Raw genomic sequence first — 8079 nt, forward strand, 5'->3', positions numbered from 1 at the left:
TGCATGTGTGCGACTGCATGCATTCATTAAACAACTCATATGTTTGTTTGTGCAGTTTTGTTCAGTTTCTAAATTTGTAATTTACAGCTTTCCTTCTTTCCTCCATTCATCGTTTTCGGATGCTTAACATAAGTTTAATGCCGAATTTAACAGCCGGTTTTATGTTATGAATTAATGTTCTGTTTGCTTTTGCATATTTAAGCAAGTGGGGGAAGTTTTAAGAGTTGCCATTCCGCTAATTAAATAGAAATTACGTAAAGAATGGTATTGAAAATATAAAAAGTTGAAAATAAAATATTTTAAGATAATTTAAATGAATATTTATCTGCATGCAAATCTTGATTAAGAAACTGAGAAATGGAAAATTATGAGGGACAGAGAAATAGAATAGTAAAACAGAGCAGTGTTTGATCTGTTTATTAACTATATAGGAAATACTTTACTAATTCTTTCTTACCAGATATAAAACCTATCTTTACTTTTGATTTATCATATGGAAAAAGAAAATATTAAAATATACATTTCAAATTCATAAAATCGTTTGAAGATCTGTAAATTTGTACCTAATTAAGATCTGATTTTATGTATGCATTATTATTCTATTTCCTATATGTATCAAAACTCTCTTCTGAACGATAAATATTTAATAGTTTCACATATTTGCTCAGATATTCGAATCATATTCCTGTAAATCCATTCATATAAATATCGTATCCATATTCCGCATATAGAATTCCCTTTTCCACCTTTAATTTACCTGAAACCAACTGGACTGAAACTAGATTCGCATTTCGTATGCAGATTTCTGTGGGTTTTGATCTCTGGGCGCGAATTCCGCAGCGAACCCATCATAGATGGGTTCCAGCTACGAATCCCAAATAATAATTTATCAAACGCATTTTACGATCGAGCACATAAAAAACTTAATGTGCGACCGAGCGAGGCGAACCAGAAGAAAAATATTAAATAAAAAAAAAATTGTGAGAGGAAAAAATGCCCAAATCAAATTATAGAATCGTAAAAGTATTTATTACCCCAGAGTCCGGCTCGCCTCCAGACGAACGTCAATCGGCATTGGCGCTGGCGACAGTTGGTCAGAGAATTATGCGGCGACAGGAGCTCAATCTCTCTTCGCCCTCCTCTCTCGCTCCCTCTCTCCCCCTCTCTCACCGACTCACTGCAAGGATTGGTAGGTGGAGCCAGCGCTTCCAAGTGATTTGATTATCATCGTTTAATTGTCGACTCGTAAAAACTTTTACGACCCACTGTGCCGGGCATTAAGTGGGCCCGATTGGAGCAACAAGTGCGACGACTCCGACTCCGACTGCAGATTGAGGCTCAGCCATCATTGGTTATCAATAAAAAGCGTTCTCCATTTTCACTCAACTGTCGTCGCTGCTTATTTTCTTCTGCTTCTTCTGCTTCCTCTGCTTCTTCTACTTCTCTCGGTTTTTATGTCTCTGCATTCGTCAACAATTAGCGACTTAAACTCGGATAATGTTGGACTTAGAGCAAGCGACATTGCTGAAGTCACGTTGAGCTCACTGTGGGTACAGTGAAGCATGGCATGAGCGAGCAGGACTGACAGAGATTAGAAGTAAACTAAGACTAGACGATATGGAATGAATATGTATTGAATATATTGAATGAATAATATTATTATTGGAGAAAAATTAAAATTATTCTATCATTTATTCTTAAAAAATTTTAATAAAGCAAATAATAATTTAACAAACTCATAATAAAATTCTTTTAGTTAAAGTATTTTCAAGAAGGAAAATAAATAAAAAAGAAAATGGGTAAACTAAAAGTAAAATAATAAATGAATGAGTATAAAATAAAAATAATAAATAAAATAAAGAATGTCTTTTACAAAAATGGCTTGTATACATTTTTAAACAGCAAATATAATTTATAATCATCAATTCATGATCTCTAGATCTTTAAACCTAACGTAAAGTATGGTTTTTGTGGAGAAAATGGTATCAAAAAAATTATAATAATGGTAAAAAAAAAATTCATAAAATAAATAAATTGATCAAATATTAAATAAGCAAATTTAAAATATGTTTAATTATTAATGACTTTTTAATTAAAGCAAGCTAAAAGTATCAAATTATTATATGACACGAATTAAATGTGTTATTAAAATTTAAAAATAATAAACATACAAATTTATTCAAAGTGTTACATAATACGATAATACCAATAAATCAAATATATGTAAAATAAACTTCTTCGACTCTTATTACCTCCGATTGAATTTGAATTGAATACAAACGAAACTCGTCATCAATTTTGCCAATCTTTCTTTAGCTTTCTTTCGATTCGTCTAGAAAATGATGTTATAAAATGCCAAATAGCGAAGGACTTTAGACATTCTCATGCAAATTGCAAGTTGCAATTTGAATTCAAATCTTTTGAGCCTTACATAGTAAGTTTTAATGGACGTGAGGCCCATAAAGGCATTAAAAACACATCTGGCTGAATAATAAAGAAAGAGAGAAAGAAACGAAATTCAGAAATCGTCAGAGCTGAGGCGAATGTCAACGCTTCCGGACAGCGATCATATATGATGTATAATAACGTATATGTATATGAATATGGATCGGGTGCAGCAGATACTATATATACCTATGTGTGTGTGTGTGTGTGTGTGCTATTGGCTCACCCACGGGCTTTTCGGCGCGACGTAAATTGTCAAAGTGAAACGATCCGATGATCTCGAGATGTACGTACGCACATACATACATATATGCGCTATTATGATCGGTCGAACTGCCTTGGATTTATTTTTAATGGCGTTTTCATGTGGCCCGGGGCTTAACTCTTTCCATTTTTGAATTACGAGCGCTACGTAAATCTTCCCGACCAAGAAAACAGTCCACAGCGCGCAAATGTCATCTAAAGCTGAATTATGACTTTGACGTGGACGAGCATAGATATAGTATAGACTCTCTATATACATACATACATATACAGCTTTATAATTTAGCAATTAAAACCCTAAGCAGTCCACGTGTTGAATTTAATTTTATTATTATTATTATTAATTTTTTTTTTTAATATCTGAACAAATATTTCTGCTGTATATACAATATACATATGTATATATTACGTATATATTTTTGTTTATTATTTTGAACTAAAAATCGAGCTGATTGCAAAACTCGCTTGATAAATATTTATTCGCTCGATAAATCAATCAAATAAATTACAATTAACAAAAGCAATAAACTTGAAGCGCTTTTCGATTTTGAATGGCAACAAAAAAAGGCGACGACAAAAATCAGAAATACCAAAAAAAAAAAAAAGCCAACAAAAATGTATTAAATATAAAAAACAACAACAAAAGTTTATAATTATAATTTAGAAATTTATGGCGCCACCAAAAGTAGATGACGAAGTCGACGGATCTCGATTTCAAGTTGGTCAAAATATTAAAAAAATATTCCACCAATTGATCATGGAACATTTCTCTCCCCCACCACCCTCTGCCATATCTCTCTCTCTCTCTCTCTCTATCTCTCTACTGTTTTGTATTCTATAAATCTGGTTTCATTTGTTTGTCCAAGTTCATCTCAATCAAATCTCAAATCAACAGCAACAGCAGCAACAGCAGCAGCAGCTAAACAATTCAAACGCGGCTCGTAAAACATTTATTCGGGCATTATGACGACGTCGATGCCAAAGATCTCTCGCCGAGGCTCGCCTCGCAGTTCGGCAGTCGCATTAATTAACGGCCGCACAAAAGACACAAAAGTGTTTCGGTTTAAATGGTAAGACATTAATTTGATATCGAAATACCTCTGCGAGTCACGCACACCGAGCAGCTCGAGTTTCTCAAATGGCCCGTCATTAAATAGTAATTAGTTAAGCATCGGCATTTAAATATAGTATTTATATATATATATATATGTTTATATGTGGGCCACATCGATTGAGCGGATCAGAAATCTGTATCCGCGAATGTCGTAAAATTGATTGCGATCAAAGCAAATCGATTTGCTACACTTGGCGAAAAGACTTCGTCCAAATCTTCTGCCTCTCTGATACTTACTCAAGTGTGGCAAAGAGTATATTAGTTTTCAGCTACATTAGGACTGCTGTGAACGTGAAACTTTGAGTTGAAGCTTATTAATCCCAACAAACCATAAAAGGTTAAGACCCCATAGCTCTACCACCATAGTTCTACCACCCCACAGTTCTGCTACCCCCTAGTTCTACTACTCATAGTTCTTCTAACCCATTGTTCTACTGTCCATAGTTCTACTACGCCATACTCCTACAGAATTGTATTATATTTTCACTCTCTCTTCCTAATTACCATTTCATTCTGATTCAGAATTCTTTATTTGCCTGAAGTTCAAGAGTTAAGAACAGCAAATTTTAGTTATACTCTTTACGATTGCACTGTAAAGTAAACGCCTAGCTAAATGACAAGAGAGAATAAAAAAAAGGCTATCTCTGCATAAATCGCATCACTAATTGCGATATTAAGCCATGTGGTTGAGTTGGGATGGGACTAAAAAAGTGAGCAAAATGAATGAATGCGAGTGTGGCAGGCGGCTATAGCTGACTGCGTAATGCCCGCCCAGTAAAGCCTAAATTGTAATGAAATATGAATATTGGCATATGAATATTGAGCCAAGTCAGCATGAAAATATTCAACAAAAGGTCGAAGTCTGCACAGAAAAACCCATATACCCTTTCCCTACGGGCTGAGCGAGTATAACAACCACAACAACAACAGCAAACAATTTATAAATATGCAAAAACTGAAATTTATGACGAAGCTCGCGTTGAAGTTTTTCCAACTGCAAATCAGACAAACAACAAGAGCAACAACAACAGGCATGAAATTAATGATTGGATTGTTTATAAGTTTGGGAGTTGTTGCAACTTAATCGTGTTACAGCTTGTAAATGGACGCATCGCTGGGTCGAGGATATTCAAATAGTAAAAATCATTTTGACCGCGAGCCGAGTCGTTAAAATATGAGAGGCACTGTTAAGCTCTGCGGGATCAATTTGGTGCGATTCAACGGTAAATTGCGCCGTTGCCGTTGTTGCCGTTCGATTGGGGCCGCAAAGGGATTTAGGATATCTGTATTATTTTTTCAGTTTTCTTGTTTTTTTTTTCTCTTTTTGGTTTAACGATTTTTTATAGTTTGGCTTAAAGCAGAGTCGCCGAATTTTATGAGCCACGGACTCGATTATCAAGCGATGCGAGACAATCGAGCAATGATAATAAACAATTTTAATTTAATGCAAACGATGCGCGCGATGCACCTAAAGCCGGTTCCATAATTCCATTTGCAGATGTCGCTGATTTATCAGCTGATTAAATATCAAAATTTCAATTTGTTAAGGACAGGAAATATAAATTAATCGGAAATCGGTTGCGATTTTTTTTTATCTTTTTTTTTATTTAAGCAACGTAAATTACGTACTTTTTATCTTATAATTTTAAATGATAATTTACGGCAATCAAACAAGGAATTCATTGAATATATTGTGTTATATAAAAACTTTGTGATGTAATTGATTGAATGACATACTGAATAATTGACTGATTGAATGACTCATTGAATTGCTGATTGACTGATTGATAGATATTCGAAATCTCTCTTTCACTCTAAATCTGTGTATCTCTTTACCTCTCAATCTCTGTACTTCTTGCTCTCTTTCTCTCTTTCTATATATCTTTGTATGTCTCTCCCCTTATATATCTCTAATTCTATGTCTTTATCCCTCTATTTTTTTACTTGCTTTCTCTCTTCCTCTCTCTCTCTCCCTCTCTTTTTCTATGTATTTCTCTCTCTTCCTCTCTATCTCTCATTGTTTTCTCACTCTCTATGTATATGTCTATTTCAATCTCTCTCTACCTCCTCTCTCTCTCTTTCCTTTATAACCGCCGATCCTCTATGGTGCTAATATATCTATATCATATTGCAGGACTAAAGTGCATTTTATATGCAATAAACTAATTTCGAACCTCAGTTCATCAACATTATATTCAATACATAATAATCTAGCGTGTTCATTGTTTCCCCAACATCTCTTATAACACCTGGCAAACATGTTCGCTGTTAAGTGTTTCGGCACCTCTGGGTTTCTTCTCTGCTTTGACACTCGAACAACTCAAACTCTCGTTCCGCCCCTCGAGCCATCTCGCGCAGGTCTCAACTTGAGTTCACATCCTCAATGCCATTCGTCGTTGACATGTTCGTCGCCTTCATCTTTCAGATGGTCTCTTCTGCTTCTTCTTCTGCTTCTTTTTGGTTTTTTTGTTATCGTTGCGCCTGCGCCTTTGACTTGGTCATCCGCTGTTTGCTTTGTTTGCCAAGCAGGGGATGGCAAGGAGAGCGGAGGGGCAGAGGCAGAGGGCGCGTTATTTATGTGCATCATTATAAAGTTGCCCATTTTATTGGTTTGCCCTCGAATAAATAAGGATCAATAAAGTTGTTACTTTATATTGACACTTGCAGGCGGCAATCGCTCGTCACTCTTATGGATCTCTCTCGCCCCCCCCCCCCCCTCCCCCCTCTCACTCTCTGAAGGCCTCTGTCTCTTGAACAATGCTCAAACGAATCCCAGCTTCGAACTGGAGTTATTTATGTGAAAGTCTTAAGAAAGTATTTCCCTTTATGCACAAAGTCGTGTTTCAACCAGTCATAAAATCGTAAAATCTCCTCGATATGTTCAACTTGTTATCCAGCGCCATTAGCCATGGCCCATGGCTGTGAGTACTCGCACGCTCTGGTCGCTCCACAGCGATTCTCATCTTTACGAGCTTGTTTATTTTGGATCAAACGTTAAAGTTCTTTAATGATTTTATGAACAATCATCGAGCATGTTTCAGTTTTATGTGCGATTATCAACGAAACTTTATGCGTTTGTTCCACCTTCTTGATGTTCTGCTCGGGAACTAGTTCCACTTGTCACATCAAATAAATAAATTTTCAAGTATTATACGGTTTTTACACTGTAACTCGTTAAGGCTGAGTTATATCAAAGTTAACGAAATAAAAATATCTTCGAATTAGATTAAACTTTTTTATAGGGTTTTGAACTTCTATATCTTAATTTGTAGCTAGAAAAGTTCTAAATATCAGATTTTGTAATTATTACGATCTGATATAAAAAAAAACAAACAAAACCCTCTCTATCGCTCTCTTTCCCTCTCTCTAGCTTTCTCCAATTAAAATTTTTTTCTGTTCCACAGAGATGATCATGGTTATGTAAAGTTAAGATATCAGTTCTAAAATAAAAAATGCTTTATTATTATAATAAAAAACAAAAAACAAAAAAAAAAAGGTTATTTATGTTATTTAATTATTAATTATCAATTTTTTTTTTAAATAAAGCATTTACTTGTATAATTTTATTTCGTGTAATAATAAATTATATTAAGTTATTAATATTATATCAAATAATTTAAAAAATATAATATTTATAGAATTTAGTTTTATTTGATGTAATAACAATTTTTTGTTTTTAATATATATCATATCCTACATCAATTATTATTGCTAAATGAAATAAAAGTAAATAATAGTAAATGTTTTGTTTCCTTAAGCTATTCAACAGTTGAATAGGGAATTTTGCAATAGCAACGGACTTTGAAGACTGATCGCTTGGCATTGTGTGTTTGGGTGGGGTGACACATCCAGAAACAGTTGGGGACGGCTCCATTGATCAAGTGGGTGGCAGGCGCTAAGTCAGTGAAGATATCGGCCGATAGACGAGCAGAGTGTGTGCCTCTTTGGCAGACACTAAAACAATACAGTAGATTCCACGAGGCGTTCATCCATTCATACATCAGCGTCACAGCGAGACAGTTTATTTGTTTAATTTGGAATGGGTATTTGTTGGCGTTGTTGTTGTTGTTGTTGGTGTTGTTGGTGGTGTTGGTGTTGGTTTTGCTGTTAATGGAATATCATTCGCGGCTGGCACTTGTGGGCTCTGTTTGTGAACTGTTTGGCATCAATCAAGTGTGGAAAACGAATTGAAAGGCTGCCTGACTGGGAGGGGACGCTGGGGGCAGAGCGAGCATGCGTAATACGTTGAAATTTAA

This window comes from Drosophila arizonae, chromosome 3, assembly GCF_054131065.1.
Source record: "Drosophila arizonae isolate 15081-1271.41 chromosome 3, UAZ_ARI_1.0, whole genome shotgun sequence".
NCBI lineage: Eukaryota > Metazoa > Arthropoda > Insecta > Diptera > Drosophilidae > Drosophila > Drosophila arizonae.